Below are 19,749 nucleotides of genomic sequence, written 5' to 3' on the forward strand. Positions count from 1 at the left end.
TCTTTACCCAGAGAGTAGTGGGGGCATGGAATGCACTGCCTGTGGAAGTAGTTGAGTCGGAAACATTAGGGACCTTCATGCAGCTATTGGATAGGTACATGGATTACGGTAAAATGATATCGTGTAGATTTATTTGTTTTTAAGGGCAGCACGGTAGCATTGTGGATAGCACAATGCTTCACAGCTCCAGGGTCCGAGGTTCGATTCCGGCTTGGGTCACTGTCTGTGCGGAGTCTGCACGACCTCTCCGTGTCTGCGTGGATTTCCTCCGGGTGCTCCGGTTTCCTCCCACAGTCCAAAGATGTGCAGGTTAGGTGAAATGGCCAATGATAAATTGCCCTTAATGTCCAAAATTGCCCTTGGTGTTGGGTGGAGGTGTTGAGTTTGGGTACGGTGCTCTTTCCAGGAGCCGGTGCAGACACAAAGGGCCGAATGGCCTCCTTCTGCACTGTAAATTCAATGATAATCTATGATTAATCTGGGACAAAGGTTCGGCACAACATCGTGGGCCGAAGGGCCTGTTCTGTGCTGTATTTTCTATGTTCTTGAAATAAAAAAGTGAGGAAGTGAATAGTTGTGTGGCTACCGCAGGCCAGTAATGTTGTAGCTCCTGGTTTAAGGAGCAGAGTGCCGCAGCGGAAGCGTGCTGGGCTATTAGCCCGAGGTCGAGGAATCGAGGGTATTCTCTGCTATTTACATTCTCTTTAACACTAAAAGTTAACATAACACACGTTCCTGGCTTTGCCGCAAATACCTATCAGAAACTTTCTTGCAGTCTCATCCCGACATTAGTCCCAAGAATGAAAGAGACAGCACGACACATTACAACATAGTAATGCTCACACAGAGGGAACCACAGAGAAAATGCTTTAAAGTCTCAGCAGATCTGACAGCATCTGTAGGGAAAGAAATGAGCTAACGTGTCGAGTACAGGTGACCCATCGTGAATGCTGCTCGGGAAACGTTATCCAGTAGTACCCCACAGAGGGGCAATATAGATATATAGCGATATCCAGTAATAACTCACAGGGGGCCAATCAGGAAATAAAGCTTTATCGAGCAATGAATCACAATAGAAACCGAGTCCCCAACTTCCCCTCTTGGACGGATGTGAACAATCCAACCTGCCAGACTATTTACAAGAGAAGACGAATTTTACCCTTCTCTTGGGATCAATGTTAATTCCTCAACCAGAGTCACGGAAGCAAGTTATCGAGTCATGAACTGGGTTTTTGCCGGTGGGGTCTTGCTGTGCATATTTAAGCAGGAATCTCATGTCCTGAGACCAACGCTTTTCCATTGAAAGGGAGGTATTGGATCTTCCTGAGGTTGAAAATCTTGCTGGAGAAATTGAACCTCGTGGTGTAAAAGGCAATATCAGGAGTGGGATTCGAACCCACGGCTCCAGAAGAGACTGCGACCTGAACGCAGCGCCTTAGACCGCTCGGCCATCCTGAGGCGTTGTCGCGGAAATTAAGATCCGTGCACAAATCGACTTAAAGTCTATCTTCATCGTTATTTCATTTCAAACAAGATATGCTTTTCCTACTTTTGAACCCCTGCCAGAGTCCTGTATCTGAGTGCCCTCCTTGTCCAAACCGCTGGAGGTTCAGGAGCTTCTCATTGCTGCATTGATCCGTTTGGTCAAATCAACAAGGTCCGAATTCCCGCTCTACCGTTTCCTCACACGAAGCTATTGAAAGTCTAAGATCTGAGGACGTGAAGTATCCATTTGGAGAGTTGCATTCTGGCGACTGCAATCTCTCTCCACAGTTGCTTCCCGTACTGCTTTCACAGACAAGTTCACAGACTGTACTGTGGTTCGCTGAAAAACAAGGAGCGGATCAGACAGAAAGCAAAACTTTGCTACTAATAAAGAAGAAGGCAGGTGTGCTGCTGACAAATAGCGACTTGTTTCCGTTTGGTGTGAGTGAGAATAGAAATCGGCTTGCAACTTGCTGGTGAGGCCGTCGCCGGTGATGATGACGTGGTGTGGACTCGCCGAACCAGGTTCGAGCACCGAGCAGGGACGCTCTGTCAGGCCCGACGATTTCAAACCACAGTGTTGCCGTGTCGCCTTGTTGGATACCCCTAGTTGACAGGAACCACTGGCAGCTATGGCATTGCCATTGTAGTCAAGGAACTGGCAGGCCGGTGGAAGAATGCTGCGGATGGTGTCGAGGCCGGATTTTGAGATGAGGTTCGCTGATGCGCCGGTGTGAAGTTTGAATCGGATGCAAGCCTTGTCTCATTTCATTACATTTCGTTTTCATTTCATTAATTGTGTGGACAGCACTGCACTCGTCGATCCACACTGAGGATCGAGAGGCGTTTCGCCGTTGTGGTGGAAGGCAGCGCATGTGTAGTTATGATGCCCACCCGGTACGGGGACCTGACGCACTCAGCATCAGGGTCTGTTGGGCTGTCGGGATCGGAATCTGGCATGCCTTGTTGTATTGAGCGGACACTTCTGCGCCACAGCTGGGATCGCTGGCTGCTGAGTGGTGGAGCAGATCTGCAAAGGGCTGCATAGTGGCCAAGCTTGCCACACTGTAGACACCGGCGTCCTTTTGCCGGACATTTCTGCTTTAAGTGGGTGGAGCTACAATTCGGAGACGTCATGACGCCAACGACAGGGCATTCCGTGCGCCATCGCGGATGCGCAGTGCGGTCGGTCGACGTACACACCTATGCAGTCGTGTTTTTGGCCTCGCTGTCCACTCGGTCATGGCGCACATGCGCAGGGACCCGGGAAAATCGCACAAAGTGACCACTCTCCTCGATGCTCAGGCCTTGCATTTGAACAATAGCCTGCACCCGTTCCGCCTCGTGGGAGGCCAGTTTTGCAGTTTCTGCCGCCCTGATGTGGGAGTAACGATTCTTAGCATGCTCATGGATAACGCATGTGTCGATAGCAAATGAGAGGGTCAACTGTTTGACTTTCAGGAGCTGCTGCCGAAGGGAGTTTAAGTGGACCCCGAAAACGATCTGATCCCGGATCATGGAATCAGCCGTCGAGTCATAGTTACATGACTGCGCTAGGATGCGGAGATGGGTCAGGAAGGACTGAAAAGGTTCATTCTTACCCTGAAGCCTCTGCTGGAAAAAGTACAATTCAAAGCCCTCATTCACCTCAGTGTCGCAGTGGCTGTCAAACTTCAGCAGGACTGTTTTGAATTTTGTTTTGTCTTCGCCGGCAGCGAACGTAAGGGAGTTGTAGATGTGGATGGCATGGTCCCCCATGGTGGAGAGAAACAGCGTGATCTTCCTGGCATCCGATGCTGCTTCGAGGTCGGAGGCCTCGATGTACAGGAGGAACTTTTGCTTGAAGATTTTCCAATTGGCGCCAAGGTTGCCGGAGATGCGGAGCTGCGGAGGAGGCTGGTGTTTTCCATTTCACCGGATGGCTGCTTCCTGGTCAATGCTAATTCGCTCGAGGTAGGTCCGTCAAGATCAGTATCACTCTGGTACAATGATGTGTTAGGCAGGTAGGCTCAATGTGGACTGCACTCGATGCAGGGAAGCTAAAAACAGACGTCGAACACTGGAGAAAATCCAACACTGTTTTATTCAACGATAGAACTGATACACATATTCAGCTGTGGGTCGACACTATACTGAACTGACTGGAGACCTTGTAGTAGCCTGATCAGACTTACTAGCTACCGCATGGTGTTTGTACTTGCTAGCTCGTGGACTCTGACTGTCTCAGTGGCTGGGACCAGAGAGAGCGGGAAACCTAGTGCCCTCTGGCTTTATAGTGGTAGTGTCCTGTTTGGTGATTGGCTGCACTGTGTTGTGCTTACTGGTCATCCTGTGTGTCCATCACTGACTGTCTGCATCTCATTATATACATGAGTGGATATTATGACAGACTCCAAATCCAATGGTCTTTTTCCGCGGAGATTCTATCCCTTCTCACAGACAGACTGGGAGACCCGTCATCGCATGAAAGCAATAACTTCCTGGAGTGATTCCAGGTTGGGTTTATATCGCATAAATTGTCAATGAATGTCTTGTTAAACGTAGTTCAGTTAGCGGAGTGGCTGTGGCTTGGTACTTGCAATCAAATGAGGTTCGCCCGCACAGATTCGAAACCTACTCGCACTGTAGGCAGCACGGTAGCACAGTGGTTAGCACAGTTGTTTCACAGCCCCAGGGAGCTGCCTGTGTGGAGTCTGCGCGTTCACCCGGTGTCTGCGTAGGTTTCCTCCGGGTGCCTCCGGTTTCTTTCGGAAGTTCGGTGCAGACTCAAGAGGCCGAATGTCCTGCAGGGATTCTCTGGATAATAAATTAGAATCGTCAGAACTCCGACATTGACGGGATGTTTTAGGCGTCTGACTGATCTTCATCATGATGCGATCAAATGTTTGTATCTTTCAGTCTTTACAATGTATTTACAATGTGTAGAAACATGTTTAACATGTTTAACAGTCTGATACAGTGTAAGTCTGGGGTTTACTCACTGTGTGATACAGTGTGTGAGTGTGGGATTTAATCACTCTCTAATATAGTGTGTGAGTGTGGGATTTACTCACTCTCTGATACAGTGTGTGAGTGTGGGATTTACTCACTCCGAAACAGTGTGTGTGTGGGGGATTTACTCACTCTCTGATACAGTGTTGGAGTGTGGGATTTAATCACTCTGATACAGTGAGTGTGGGATTTACTCACTCTCTGATAGAGTGAGAGTGTGGTAGGTACTCACTCTCTGATATAGAGTGAGAGTGTGGGATTTATTCACTCTCTGATACAGTGTGTGAGTGTGGGATTTACTCACTCTCAGATACAGTGTGTGGGATTTACTCATTCGCTGACACAGTGTGTTAGTGTGGGATTTACTCACTCTGATACAGTGTGTGAGTGTGGGATTAACTCACTCTCTGTTACAGTGTATGAGTGTGGGATTTACTCACTCTCTGACACAGTGTGTGAGGGTGGGATATACTCACTCTCTGATGCCATGTGTGAGTGAGGTATTTACTCACTCTCTGATACAGTGTGTGAGTGTGGGGTTTGCTCACTCTCTGATACAGTGTGTGTGTGTGGGATTTCCTCAGTCTCTGATACAGTCTGTTCGTGTGGGATTTACTCACTCTCTGATACATTGTGAGTGTGGGACTTACTCACTCTCTGATACAGTGTGTGAGTGTGGGATTTACTCACTCACTGATACAGTGTGTGTGTGGGATTTACTCACTCTCTGAAACAGTGTGTGACTGTGGATTTTACTCTCTCTCTAATACAGTGTGTGAGTGTGGGATTTACTCACTCTCTGTTACAGTGTGTGCGTGTGGGATTTCCTCACTCTGATACAGTGTGTGACTGTGGAATTTACTCAATCTCTGATACAGTGTGTGACTGTGGGATTTACTCACGAAATGATACAATGTGTGAGTGTGGATTTTACTCTCTCTCCAATACAGTGTGTGAGTGTGGGATTTACTCACTCTCTGATACAGTGTGTGAGTGTGGGATTTACTCACTCTCTGACACAATGTGTCAGTGTGGGATTTACTCACCCTCTGACACACTGTGTGAGTGATTGATTTACCCACTCTTTGATACAGTGTGTGAGTGTGGGATTTACTCACTCTCATACAGTGTGAGTGTGGGATTTACGCACTCTCTTATACAGTGTGTGAGTGTGGGATTTACTCATTCACTGATACAGTGTGTGTGTGGGGGATTTACTCATTCTCTGATACAGTGTGTGAGTGTGGGATTTATTCCCTCTCTGATACAGTGTAAGTGTGGGATTTATTCTCTCTCTGATACAGTGTAAGTCTGGGGTTTACTCACTGTGTGATACAGTGTGTGAGTGTGGGATTTAATCACTCTCTAATACAGTGTGTGAGTGTGGGACTTACTGACTCTCTGATACAGTGTGTGAGTGTGGGATTTACTCACTCCGAAACAGTGTGTGTGTGGGGGATTTACTCACTCTCTGATACAGTGTTGGAGTGTGGGATTTAATCACTCTGATACAGTGAGTGTCGGATTTACTCACTCTCTGATAGAGTGAGAGTGTGGGAGGTACTGACTCTCTGATATAGAGTGAGAGTGTGGGATTTACTCACTCTCTGATACAGTGTGTGAGTGTGGGATTTACTCACTCTCAGATACAGTGTGTGAGTGTGGGATTTACTCATTCGCTGATACAGTGTGTGAGTGTGGGATTTACTCACTCTGATACAGTGTGTGAGTGTGGGATTAACTCACTCTCTGACACAGTGTGTGAGTGTGGGATATACTCACTCTCTGATTCCATGTGTGAGTGTAGTATTTACTCACTCTCTGATACAGTGTGTGAGTGTGGGGTTAGCTCACTCTCTGATACAGTGATTGTGTGTCGGATTAACTCACTCTCTGATGCAGTGTATGAGTGTCGGATTTACTCACTCTCTGCACAGTTTGTGAGTGTGGGACATACTCACTCTCTGATGCCATGTGTGAGTGTGGGATTTACTCTCTCTCTAATACAGTGTGTGAGTGTGGGATTTACTCACTCTCTGATACAGTGTGTAAGTGTGGGATTTACTCACTCTCTGAAACAGTGTGTGAGTGTGGGATTTACTAACTCTCTGATACAGTGATAGCGTGTGGGATTTAGTCACTCTCTGATACAGTGCGAGAGTGAGATTTATTCACTCTCTGATACAGTGTGTGAGTGTGGGATTTACTCACTCTCTGATACAATGTGTGAGTGTGGGATTTACTCAGTCTCTAATACTGTATGTGAGTGTGGGATTGACTCACTCTCTAATACAGTGTGTGAGTGTGGGATTTACTCACTCTCCGAAACAGTGTGTGAGCGTGGGATTTACTCACTCTCTGATAAAATGATAGTGTGTGGAATTTACTTACTCTCTGATACAGTGTGTGAGTTTGGGATTCATTCCCTCGCTGATACAGTGTAAGTGTGGGATTTATTCTCGCTCTGATACAGTGTAAGTCTGGGGTTTACTCACTGTGTGATACAGTGTGTGAGTGTGGGATTTAATCACTCTCTAATACAGTGTGTGAGTGTGGGATTTACTCACTCTCTGATACAGTGTGTGAGTGTGGGATTTACTCACTCCGAAACAGTGTGTGTGTGGGGGATTTACTCACTCTCTGATACAGTGTTGGAGTGTGGGATTTAATCACTCTGATACAGTGAATGTGGGATTTACTCACTCTCTGATAGAGTGAGAGTGTGGGAGGTCCTCACTGTCTGATATAGAGTGAGAGTGTGGGATTTATTCACTCTCTGATACAGTGTGTGAGTGTGGGATTTACTCACTCTCAGATACAGTGTGGGAGTGTGGGATTTACTCACTCTCTGATACAGTGTTGGAGTGTGGGATTTAATCACTCTGATACAGTGAGTGTGGGATTTACTCACTCTCTGATAGAGTGAGAGTGTGGGAGGTCCTCACTCTCTGATATAGAGTGAGAGTGTGGGATTTATTCACTCTCTGATACAGTGTGTGAGTGTGGGATTTACTCACTCTCAGATACAGTGTGGGAGTGTGGGATTTACTCATTCGCTGATACAGTGTGTGAGTGTGGGATTTACTCACTCTGATACAGTGTGTGAGTGTGGGATTAATTCACTCTCTGACACAGTGTGTGAGTGTGGGATATACTCACTCTCTGATGCCATGTGTGAGTGTAGTATTTACTCACTCTCTGATACAGTGTGTGATTGTGGGGTTAGCTCACTCTCTGATACAGTGATTGTGTGTCGGATTAACTCACTCTCTGATACAGTGTATGAGTGTCGGATTTACTCACTCTCTGACACAGTTTGTGAGTGTGGGATATACTCACTCTCTGATGCCATGTGTGAGTGTGGGATTTACTCTCTCTCTAATACAGTGTGTGAGTGTGGGATTTACTCACTCTCTGATACAGTGTGTGAGTGTGGGATTTACTCACTCTCTGAAACAGTGTGTGAGTGTGGGATTTACTAACTCTCTGATACAGTGATAGCGTGTGGGATTTAGTCACTCTCTGATACAGTGCGAGTGTGAGATTTACTCACTCTCTGATACAGTGTGTGACTGTGGGATTTACTCACTCTCTTATACAATGTGTGAGTGTGGGATTTACTCACTCTCTAATACTGTATGTGAGTGTGGGATTGACTCACTCTCTTATACAGTGTGTGAGTGTGGGATTTACTCACTCTCCGAAACAGTGTGTGAGCGTGGGATTTACTCACTCTCTGATAAAATGATAGTGTGTGGGATTTACTCACTCTCTGATACAGTGTGTGAGTGTGGGATTTATTCCTTCGCTGATACAGTGTAAGTGTGGGATTTATTCTCTCTCTGATACAGTGTAAGTCTGGGGTTTACTCACTGTGTGATACAGTGTGTGAGTGTGGGATTTAATCCCTCTCTAATACAGTGTGTGAGTGTGGGATTTACTCACTCTCTGATACAGTGTGTGAGTGTGGGATTTACTCACTCCGAAACAGTGTGTGTGTGGGGGATTGACTCACTCTCTGATAGAGTGAGAGTGTGGGAGTTACTCACTCTCTGATACAGAGTGAGAGTGTGGGATTTACTCACTCTCTGATACAGTGTGTGAGTGTGGGATTTACTCACTCTCAGATACAGTGTGTGAGTGTGGGATTTACTCATACGCTAACACAGTGTGTGAGTGTGGGATTTACTCACTCTGATACAGTGTGTGAGTGTGGGATTAACTCACTCTCTGACACAGTGTGTGAGTGTGGGATATACTCACTCTTTGATGCCATGTGTGAGTGTAGTATTCACTCACTCTCTGATACAGTGTGTGAGTGTGGGGTTAGCTCACTCTCTGATACAGTGATTGTGTGTCGGATTAACTCACTCTCTGATACAGTGTATGAGTGTGGGATTTACTCACTCTCTGACACAGTTTGTGAGTGTGGGATATACTCACTCTCTGATGCCATGTGTGAGTGTGGGATTTACTCTCTCTCTAATACAGTGTGTGAGTGTGGGATTTACTCACTCTCTGATACAGTGTGTGAGTGTGGGATTTACTCACTCTCTGAAACAGTGTGTGAGTGTGGGATTTACTAACTCTCTGATACAGTGATAGCGTGTGGGATTTAGTCACTCTCTGATACAGTGCGAGTGTGAGATTTACTCACTCTCTGATACAGTGTGTGAGTGTGGGATTTACTCACTCTCTGATACAATGTGTGAATGTGGGATTTACTCACTCTCTAATACTGTATGTGAGTGTGGGATTTACTCACTCTCTGATACAGTGTGTGAGTGTGGGATTTACTCACTCTCCGAAACATTGTGTGAGCGTGGAATTTACTCACTCTCTGATAAAATGATAGTGTGTGGGATTTACTCACTCTGATACAGTGCGAGTGTGAGATTTACTCACTCTCTGATACAGTGTGTGAGTGTGGGATTTACTCACTCTCTGATACAGTGTGTGAGTGTGGGATTTACTCACTCTGTGATACAGTGTGAGTGTGCGATTTACTCACTCTCTAATACTGTGTGTGAGTGTGGGATTTACTCACTCTCTGACACAGTGTGAGTGTGGGATTTACTCACTCTCTGATACAGTGTGTGAGTTTGGGATTTACTCACTGTCTGATACAGTGTGTGAGTGTGGGATTTACTCACTCTCTGATACAGTGTGTGAGTGTGGGATTTACTCACTCTCTGATACAGTGTGTGAGTGTGGGATTTACTCACTCTGATACAGTGTGTGCGTGTGGGATTTACTCACTCTGATACAGTGTGAGAGTGCGGTATTTACTCACTTTCTGATACAGTGTGTGAGTGTGGGATTTACTCACTCTGATTCAGTGTGAGAGTGTGGGATTGACTCATTCTGATACCGTGTGAGTGTTGGATTTACTCACTCTGATACAGTGTATGAATGTGGTATTTACTCACTCTGATACAGTGTGAGACTGTGGGATTTACTCACTCTAATGCAGTGTGTGAGTGTGGGATTTACTCACTCTGATACAGTGTGAGACTGTGGGATTTACTCATTCTGATACAGTGTGAGTGTGGGATTTACTCACTCTGATACAGTGTGTGAGTGCGGTATTTACTCACTTTCTGATACAGTGTGTGAGTGTGGGATTTACTCACTCTCTGATAGTGTGTGAGTGTGATCCGTGTGGCGTAGCGTGAGTGTTCTGTGCCCATAACCCTGAAGTCGATGGATCGAAACCATTCTCTGCTGTTTGTATTCTCATTCACAGCAAACGGAAACAAGTTGCTCTATGTCTGCAACGCATCGGCCTTTTTCTTTCTTAGTATCAAAGTTTTGCTTTCAGTCTGAGCCGCTCTTTGACACCTGTTCTTCAGCTAACCACAGTACAGTCGAGGTGACTAAGTTGATTTATCCCAGAACAGTCTTCTGCCTCCTCTGCTGGATGAACGTTCACCTGATTGGACACTGGAGGGGTTCTTCGGCGACTTGTCTGTGAAAGCAGCACCGGAAGCAGCTGTGGAGAGAGATTGCAGTTTCCAGACGCAACTCTCCAATTGGATACTTCACGTCCTCAGATCTTAGACTTTCAATACCTTCGTCTGAGGAACAGGTAGAGCGGGAAATCGGACCTTGTTGATGAGAGCAAACTGCTCAATGCAGCAATGAGAAGCTCCTTAAACACCAGCGGTTTGGACAAGGATGGCACTCAGATGCAGGACTCTGGCTGGGGTTCAAAAGTAGGAAAAGCATATCTTGTTTGAAATGAAATAAAGATGAAGAAAGACTTTAAGTCGATTTGTGCACGGATCTTAGTTTCCGCGTTAACGCAGTGGATCAGACTGAAAGCAAAACTTTGGCACCAATAGAGAAAAAGGCAGATGCGCTGCTGAAAAACAGCAACTTTTTCCGTTTGGTGTGAGTGAGAATATGAATAGCAGAGGATGGTTTCGATCCATCGACCTCTGGGTTATGGGCCCAGCACGCTTCCGCTGCGCCACTCTGCTCGGTGTTCTTTATTGCTGTGGTCGGACTTGAGGCAAAGTTTGAGGAAGTCTGTAACAGCGTGATCAATGTTCCGAGAGAGATGAAACTGCCGCCCCGAACTTCATTTTATGAAGGTGATTCCAGTCACTCCCCATTTTCCCATCAGAACAACGTCACAGAAGAAATCACATCACCTTCACAGAACAACCATTCAGCACGAAAGTAAATTATCTAAACGATGCTGACCAGAATCAGTGAGCTCAAACTTGTGTTTTGCACTGAGTGCTGAATTTGGTGCTTTTTGAGTGCTATAGTAAGAGTTTGGTGACCGAGGGAGTATAAGGCTTCATTTTTATCCAAAGTTTAGTCTTTCTTTTATTTAGTTAATTAACTTAAAAGTTGCTGTTTGGTTTAGAAGAAGGTGAATTTTCAATAAGCTTTAAACATACTTCTACTTGTAGGCACTTGCAGCTGGAGCTTGTTAATTAGTTAATTGGATTAGGCCAGTTTTCAGTGGCTAGATTCACAGAATAAAAGTGATCCCCGACAGTGCAGACTTTGTTTGCACTGAGTGCTGAATTTGGTGCTTTTTGAGTGCTACAGTAAGAGTTTGGTGACCGAGGGAGTTAGATGAGGAGGGAGTAAGGTGCTCCTTTCATTTTGTTTCCGACATTTCCGCAAAGAGTGCGAAGAGAGCCAGGAGTTTACAGAAAGTGGAGCTGACTGGGAGCAGGGTCGGAGGGCGGAGATCTAGTTAATCCACGGGGCAGCTATATTCTGTCAGGTAAGAAGGGATGGAGGCTAGGCCAGTTGCATGCTCCTCCTGTAGGATGTGGGTGGTGAGGGATACCACCGGTGTCCCCGCTGACTATACCTGCGGGAAGTGCAGAAGGTATGTTGCCTCCCGGGTGCCAGGGCCAGGGATGTCTCAGATCGTGTATTCAGGATCCTTAAGGGGGCGGGGGAGCAGCCAGAAGTCGTGGTGCACATTGGTACCAACGACATAGGTAGGAAAAGGGGTGTGGAGGTAATAAACAAGTTTAGGGAGTGAGGCTGGAAGTTAAAAGCCAGGACAGAGTTGTCATCTCTGGTTTGTTGCCGGTGCCACGTGATAGCGAGGCTAGGAATCGGGAGAGAGTGCAGTTGAACACGTGGCTGCAGGAATGGTGTAGGAGGGAGGGCTTCAGGTATTTGGATAATTGGAGCGCATTCTGGGGAAGGTGGGACCTGTAAAAGCAGGACGGGTTGCATCTGAACCAGAGGGGCACCAATATCCTGGGAGGGAGGTTTTCTAGTACTTTTCGGGAGGGTTTTAACTAATTTGGCAGGGGAATGTAACCGGATTTGTAGTCCAGCAACTAAGGTAGTCGATATTCAGGACGCCAAAGCATGTAGTGAGGCAGTGGGGAAGGGAACACTGACAAAGGAGAGTACTTGCAGGCACAGAGGTGGGTTGAAGTGTATATACTTCAACGCAAGAAGCATCAGGAATAAGGTGGGTGAACCTAAGGCATGGATCGGTACTTGGGACTACGATTTGGTGGCCATCACGGAAACTTGCATAGAAGAGGGGCAGAAATGGTTGTTGGAGGTCCCTGGTAATAGATGTTTCAATAAGATTAGGGAGGGTGGTAAAAGAGGTGGGGGGGGGGTGGCATTATTAATTAGAGATAATATAACAGCTGCAGAAAGGCAGTTCGAGGAGTATCACCCTATTGAGTTAGTATGGGTTGAAGTCAGAAATAGGAAAGTAGCAGTCACCTTGTTAGGAGTTTTCTATAGGCCCCCCAATAGTAGCTAAAATGTGGAGGAACTGATTGGGAAACAGATTTTGGAAAGGTGCCAAAGTCATAGGGTAGTAGTCATGGGCGACTTTAACTTCCCAAATATTGAGTGGAAACTCTTTAGATCAAATAGTTTGGATGGGGTGGTGTTTGTGCAGTGTGTCCAGGAAGCTTTTCTAACACAGTATGTAGATTGTCCGACCAGAGGAGGGGCAATATTGGATTTAGTACTGGGTAATGAACCAGAGCAAGTGATAGATTTGTTAGTGGGGGAGCATTTTGGAGATAGTGACCACAATTCTGTGACTTTCACTTGAGTAATGGAGAGGGATAGGTACGTGCAACAGGGCAAGGTTTACAATTGGGGGAAGGGTAAATACGATGTTGTCAGACAAGAATTTAAGTGCATAAGTTGGGAACATAGGCTGTCAGGGAAGGACACAAGTGAAATGTGGAACTTGTTCAATGAACAGGTGCTACGTGTCCTTGATATGTATGTCCCTGTCAGGCAGGGAAGGGATGGTCGAGTGAGGGAACCATGGTTGACAAGAGAGGTTGAATGTCTTGTTAAGAGGAAAAAGGAGACTTATGTAAGGCTGAGGAAACAAGGTTCAGACAGGGCATTGGAGGGATACAAGATAGCCAGGAGGGAACTGAAGAAAGGGATTAGGAGAGCTAAGAGAGGGCATGAACAATCTTTGGCAGGTAGGATCAAGGAAAACCCCAAGGCCTTTTACACATATGTGAGAAATATGAGAATGACTAGAGCGAGGGTAGGTCCGATCAAGGACAGTAGCGGGAGATTGTGTATTGAGTCTGAAGAGATAGGAGAGGTCTTGAACGAGTACTTTTCTTCTGTATTTACAAATGAGAGGGGCGATATTGTTGGAGAGGACAGTGTGAAACAGATTGGTAAGCTCGAGGAAATACTTGTTAGGAAGGAAGATGTGTTGGGCATTTTGAAAAACTTGAGGATAGACAAGTCCCCCGGGCCTGACGGGATATATCCAAGGATTCTATGGGAAGCAAGAGATGAAATTGCAGAGCCGTTGGCAATGATCTTTTCGTCCTCACTGTCAACAGGGGTGGTACCAGGGGATTGGAGAGTGGCGAATGTCGTGCCTCTGTTCAAAAAAGGGACTAGTGATAACCCTGGGAATTACAGGCCAGTTAGTCTTACTTCGGTGGTAAGCAAAGTAATGGAAAGGGTACTGAAGGATAGGATTTCTGAGCATCTGGAAAGACACTGCTTGATTAGGGATAGTCAGCACGGATTTGTGAGGGGTAGGTCTTTCCTTACAAGTCTTATTGAATTATTTGAGGAGGTGACCAAGCATGTGGATGAAGGTAAAGCAGTGGATGTAGTGTATATGGATTTTAGTAAGGCATTTGATAAGGTTCCCCATGGTAGGCTTATGCAGAACGTAAGGAGGCATGGAATAGTGGGAAATTTGGCCAGTTGGATAACGAACTGGCTAACCGATAGAAGTCAGAGAGTGGTGGTGGATGGTAAATATTCAGCCTGGATCCCAGTTACCAGTGGTGTACCGCAGGGATCAGTTCTGGGTCCTCTGCTGTTTGTGATTTTCATTAATGACTTGGATGAGGGAGTTGAAGGGTGGGTCAGTAAATTTGCAGACGATACGAAAATTGGTGGAGTTGTGGATAGTGAGGAGGGCTGTTGTCGGCTGCAAAGAGACATAGATAGGATGCAGAGCTGGGCTGAGAAGTGGCAGATGGAGTTTAACCCTAAAAAGTGTGAAGTTGTCCATTTTGGAAGGACAACTATGAATGCGGAATACAGGTCTCTGTCTATGGGGTCTATGTTCATACATCTTTGAAAGTTGCCACTCAAGTGGATAGAGCTGTGAAGAAGGCCTATGGTGTGATCGCGTTCATTACCAGAGGGATTGAATTTAAGAGCCGTGAGGTGATGATGCAGCTGTACAAAGCTTTGGTAAGGCCACATTTGGAGTACTGTGTACAGTTCTGGTCGCCTCATTTTAGGAAGGATGTGGAAGCTTTGGAAAAGGTGCAAAGAAGATTTACCAGGATGTTGCCTGGAATGGAGAGTAGGACTTACGAGGAAAGGTTGAGGGTGCTAGGCCTTTTCTCATTAGAACGGAGGAGGATGAGGGGCGACTTGATAGAGGTTTATAAGATGATCAGGGGAATAGATAGAGTAGGCAGTCAGAGACTTTTTCCCCGGGTGGAATAAACCATTACAAGGGGACATAAATTTAAGGTGAAAGGTGGAAGATATAGGAGGGATATCAGAGGTAGGTTCTTTACCCAGAGAGTAGTGGGGGCATGGAATGCACTGCCTGTGGAAGTAGTTGAGTCGGAAACATTAGGGACCTTCATGCAGCTATTGGATAGGTACATGGATTACGGTAAAATGATATCGTGTAGATTTATTTGTTTTTAAGGGCAGCACGGTAGCATTGTGGATAGCACAATGCTTCACAGCTCCAGGGTCCGAGGTTCGATTCCGGCTTGGGTCACTGTCTGTGCGGAGTCTGCACGACCTCTCCGTGTCTGCGTGGATTTCCTCCGGGTGCTCCGGTTTCCTCCCACAGTCCAAAGATGTGCAGGTTAGGTGAAATGGCCAATGATAAATTGCCCTTAATGTCCAAAATTGCCCTTGGTGTTGGGTGGAGGTGTTGAGTTTGGGTACGGTGCTCTTTCCAGGAGCCGGTGCAGACACAAAGGGCCGAATGGCCTCCTTCTGCACTGTAAATTCAATGATAATCTATGATTAATCTGGGACAAAGGTTCGGCACAACATCGTGGGCCGAAGGGCCTGTTCTGTGCTGTATTTTCTATGTTCTTGAAATAAAAAAGTGAGGAAGTGAATAGTTGTGTGGCTACCGCAGGCCAGTAATGTTGTAGCTCCTGGTTTAAGGAGCAGAGTGCCGCAGCGGAAGCGTGCTGGGCTATTAGCCCGAGGTCGAGGAATCGAGGGTATTCTCTGCTATTTACATTCTCTTTAACACTAAAAGTTAACATAACACACGTTCCTGGCTTTGCCGCAAATACCTATCAGAAACTTTCTTGCAGTCTCATCCCGACATTAGTCCCAAGAATGAAAGAGACAGCACGACACATTACAACATAGTAATGCTCACACAGAGGGAACCACAGAGAAAATGCTTTAAAGTCTCAGCAGATCTGACAGCATCTGTAGGGAGAGAAATGAGCTAACGTGTCGAGTACAGGTGACCCATCGTGAATGCTGCTCGGGAAACGTTATCCAGTAGTACCCCACAGAGGGGCAATATAGATATATAGCGATATCCAGTAATAACTCACAGGGGGCCAATCAGGAAATAAAGCTTTATCGAGCAATGAATCACAATAGAAACCGAGTCCCCAACTTCCCCTCTTGGACGGATGTGAACAATCCAACCTGCCAGACTATTTACAAGAGAAGACGAATTTTACCCTTCTCTTGGGATCAATGTTAATTCCTCAACCAGAGTCACGGAAGCAAGTTATCGAGTCATGAACTGGGTTTTTGCCGGTGGGGTCTTGCTGTGCATATTTAAGCAGGAATCTCATGTCCTGAGACCAACGCTTTTCCATTGAAAGGGAGGTATTGGATCTTCCTGAGGTTGAAAATCTTGCTGGAGAAATTGAACCTCGTGGTGTAAAAGGCAATATCAGGAGTGGGATTCGAACCCACGGCTCCAGAAGAGACTGCGACCTGAACGCAGCGCCTTAGACCGCTCGGCCATCCTGAGGCGTTGTCGCGGAAATTAAGATCCGTGCACAAATCGACTTAAAGTCTATCTTCATCGTTATTTCATTTCAAACAAGATATGCTTTTCCTACTTTTGAACCCCTGCCAGAGTCCTGTATCTGAGTGCCCTCCTTGTCCAAACCGCTGGAGGTTCAGGAGCTTCTCATTGCTGCATTGATCCGTTTGGTCAAATCAACAAGGTCCGAATTCCCGCTCTACCGTTTCCTCACACGAAGCTATTGAAAGTCTAAGATCTGAGGACGTGAAGTATCCATTTGGAGAGTTGCATTCTGGCGACTGCAATCTCTCTCCACAGTTGCTTCCCGTACTGCTTTCACAGACAAGTTCACAGACTGTACTGTGGTTCGCTGAAAAACAAGGAGCGGATCAGACAGAAAGCAAAACTTTGCTACTAATAAAGAAGAAGGCAGGTGTGCTGCTGACAAATAGCGACTTGTTTCCGTTTGGTGTGAGTGAGAATAGAAATCGGCTTGCAACTTGCTGGTGAGGCCGTCGCCGGTGATGATGACGTGGTGTGGACTCGCCGAACCAGGTTCGAGCACCGAGCAGGGACGCTCTGTCAGGCCCGACGATTTCAAACCACAGTGTTGCCGTGTCGCCTTGTTGGATACCCCTAGTTGACAGGAACCACTGGCAGCTATGGCATTGCCATTGTAGTCAAGGAACTGGCAGGCCGGTGGAAGAATGCTGCGGATGGTGTCGAGGCCGGATTTTGAGATGAGGTTCGCTGATGCGCCGGTGTGAAGTTTGAATCGGATGCAAGCCTTGTCTCATTTCATTACATTTCGTTTTCATTTCATTAATTGTGTGGACAGCACTGCACTCGTCGATCCACACTGAGGATCGAGAGGCGTTTCGCCGTTGTGGTGGAAGGCAGCGCATGTGTAGTTATGATGCCCACCCGGTACGGGGACCTGACGCACTCAGCATCAGGGTCTGTTGGGCTGTCGGGATCGGAATCTGGCATGCCTTGTTGTATTGAGCGGACACTTCTGCGCCACAGCTGGGATCGCTGGCTGCTGAGTGGTGGAGCAGATCTGCAAAGGGCTGCATAGTGGCCAAGCTTGCCACACTGTAGACACCGGCGTCCTTTTGCCGGACATTTCTGCTTTAAGTGGGTGGAGCTACAATTCGGAGACGTCATGACGCCAACGACAGGGCATTCCGTGCGCCATCGCGGATGCGCAGTGCGGTCGGTCGACGTACACACCTATGCAGTCGTGTTTTTGGCCTCGCTGTCCACTCGGTCATGGCGCACATGCGCAGGGACCCGGGAAAATCGCACAAAGTGACCACTCTCCTCGATGCTCAGGCCTTGCATTTGAACAATAGCCTGCACCCGTTCCGCCTCGTGGGAGGCCAGTTTTGCAGTTTCTGCCGCCCTGATGTGGGAGTAACGATTCTTAGCATGCTCATGGATAACGCATGTCTCGATAGCAACTGAGAGGGTCAACTGTTTGACTTTCAGGAGCTGCTGCCGAAGGGAGTTTAAGTGGACCCCGAAAACGATCTGATCCCGGATCATGGAATCAGCCGTCGAGTCATAGTTACATGACTGCGCTAGGATGCGGAGATGGGTCAGGAAGGACTGAAAAGGTTCATTCTTACCCTGAAGCCTCTGCTGGAAAAAGTACAATTCAAAGCCCTCATTCACCTCAGTGTCGCAGTGGCTGTCAAACTTCAGCAGGACTGTTTTGAATTTTGTTTTGTCTTCGCCGGCAGCGAACGTAAGGGAGTTGTAGATGTGGATGGCATGGTCCCCCATGGTGGAGAGAAACAGCGTGATCTTCCTGGCATCCGATGCTGCTTCGAGGTCGGAGGCCTCGATGTACAGGAGGAACTTTTGCTTGAAGATTTTCCAATTGGCGCCAAGGTTGCCGGAGATGCGGAGCTGCGGAGGAGGCTGGTGTTTTCCATTTCACCGGATGGCTGCTTCCTGGTCAATGCTAATTCGCTCGAGGTAGGTCCGTCAAGATCAGTATCACTCTGGTACAATGATGTGTTAGGCAGGTAGGTTCAATGTGGACTGCACTCGATGCAGGGAAGCTAAAAACAGACGTCGAACACTGGAGAAAATCCAACACTGTTTTATTCAACGATAGAACTGATACACATATTCAGCTGTGGGTCGACACTATACTGAACTGACTGGAGACCTTGTAGTAGCCTGATCAGACTTACTAGCTACCGCATGGTGTTTGTACTTGCTAGCTCGTGGACTCTGACTGTCTCAGTGGCTGGGACCAGAGAGAGCGGGAAACCTAGTGCCCTCTGGCTTTATAGTGGTAGTGTCCTGTTTGGTGATTGGCTGCACTGTGTTGTGCTTACTGGTCATCCTGTGTGTCCATCACTGACTGTCTGCATCTCATTATATACATGAGTGGATATTATGACAGACTCCAAATCCAATGGTCTTTTTCCGCGGAGATTCTATCCCTTCTCACAGACAGACTGGGAGACCCGTCATCGCATGAAAGCAATAACTTCCTGGAGTGATTCCAGGTTGGGTTTATATCGCATAAATTGTCAATGAATGTCTTGTTAAACGTAGTTCAGTTAGCGGAGTGGCTGTGGCTTGGTACTTGCAATCAAATGAGGTTCGCCCGCACAGATTCGAAACCTACTCGCACTGTAGGCAGCACGGTAGCACAGTGGTTAGCACAGTTGTTTCACAGCCCCAGGGAGCTGCCTGTGTGGAGTCTGCGCGTTCACCCGGTGTCTGCGTAGGTTTCCTCCGGGTGCCTCCGGTTTCTTTCGGAAGTTCGGTGCAGACTCAAGAGGCCGAATGTCCTGCAGGGATTCTCTGGATAATAAATTAGAATCGTCAGAACTCCGACATTGACGGGATGTTTTAGGCGTCTGACTGATCTTCATCATGATGCGATCAAATGTTTGTATCTTTCAGTCTTTACAATGTATTTACAATGTGTAGAAACATGTTTAACATGGTGTTGAAGTGTTTCCCATCAGTCCATTCAGAACAATCCTTCAGCTGATATGATGGAAATGTAATTTGCTGACAGAAACAACATTCCCAACACTTCACATCCGGCTGCACATCTGGACCGATGCACAAAGACGACCTTCTTCCGTTAGTTATTGTGGATATTAAACATCCATGAGGTGGTTTGGTGAAGTCAGGTCATTTGGCGAGTTGGCCGACGGGTGATGGCGATGCGCTGCTATTCCATTGTGCTTTGCATCTGCGGGTCTGAATCCATCCTCGTCGATGATCCATTTCCTGCGTCTCCGCGTTGGGCCACT

The 19,749-nt window shown here is 46.9% G+C and overlaps 3 non-coding genes across 3 annotated transcripts; all 3 read right to left on the reverse strand.

Annotated features, from left to right (window-relative positions):
- Positions 1 to 1,375: 1,375 nt before the first annotated feature.
- On the reverse strand, positions 1,376 to 1,458 carry trnal-cag (transfer RNA leucine (anticodon CAG)). Its single transcript has one exon. It is a non-coding gene; the product is annotated as a tRNA-Leu (tRNA).
- Positions 1,459 to 10,886: 9,428 nt separating this feature from the next.
- trnam-cau (transfer RNA methionine (anticodon CAU)) lies at positions 10,887 to 10,958 on the reverse strand. Its single transcript has one exon. It is a non-coding gene; the product is annotated as a tRNA-Met (tRNA).
- A 5,424-nt stretch (positions 10,959 to 16,382) lies between these two features.
- Positions 16,383 to 16,465, reverse strand: trnal-cag (transfer RNA leucine (anticodon CAG)). Its single transcript has one exon. It is a non-coding gene; the product is annotated as a tRNA-Leu (tRNA).
- Between the last annotated feature and the right edge of the window lie 3,284 nt (positions 16,466 to 19,749).

The sequence above is a fragment of the Scyliorhinus torazame genome, chromosome 24 (genome assembly GCF_047496885.1).
Source record: "Scyliorhinus torazame isolate Kashiwa2021f chromosome 24, sScyTor2.1, whole genome shotgun sequence".
In the NCBI taxonomy this organism is placed as follows: Eukaryota; Metazoa; Chordata; class Chondrichthyes; order Carcharhiniformes; family Scyliorhinidae; genus Scyliorhinus; species Scyliorhinus torazame.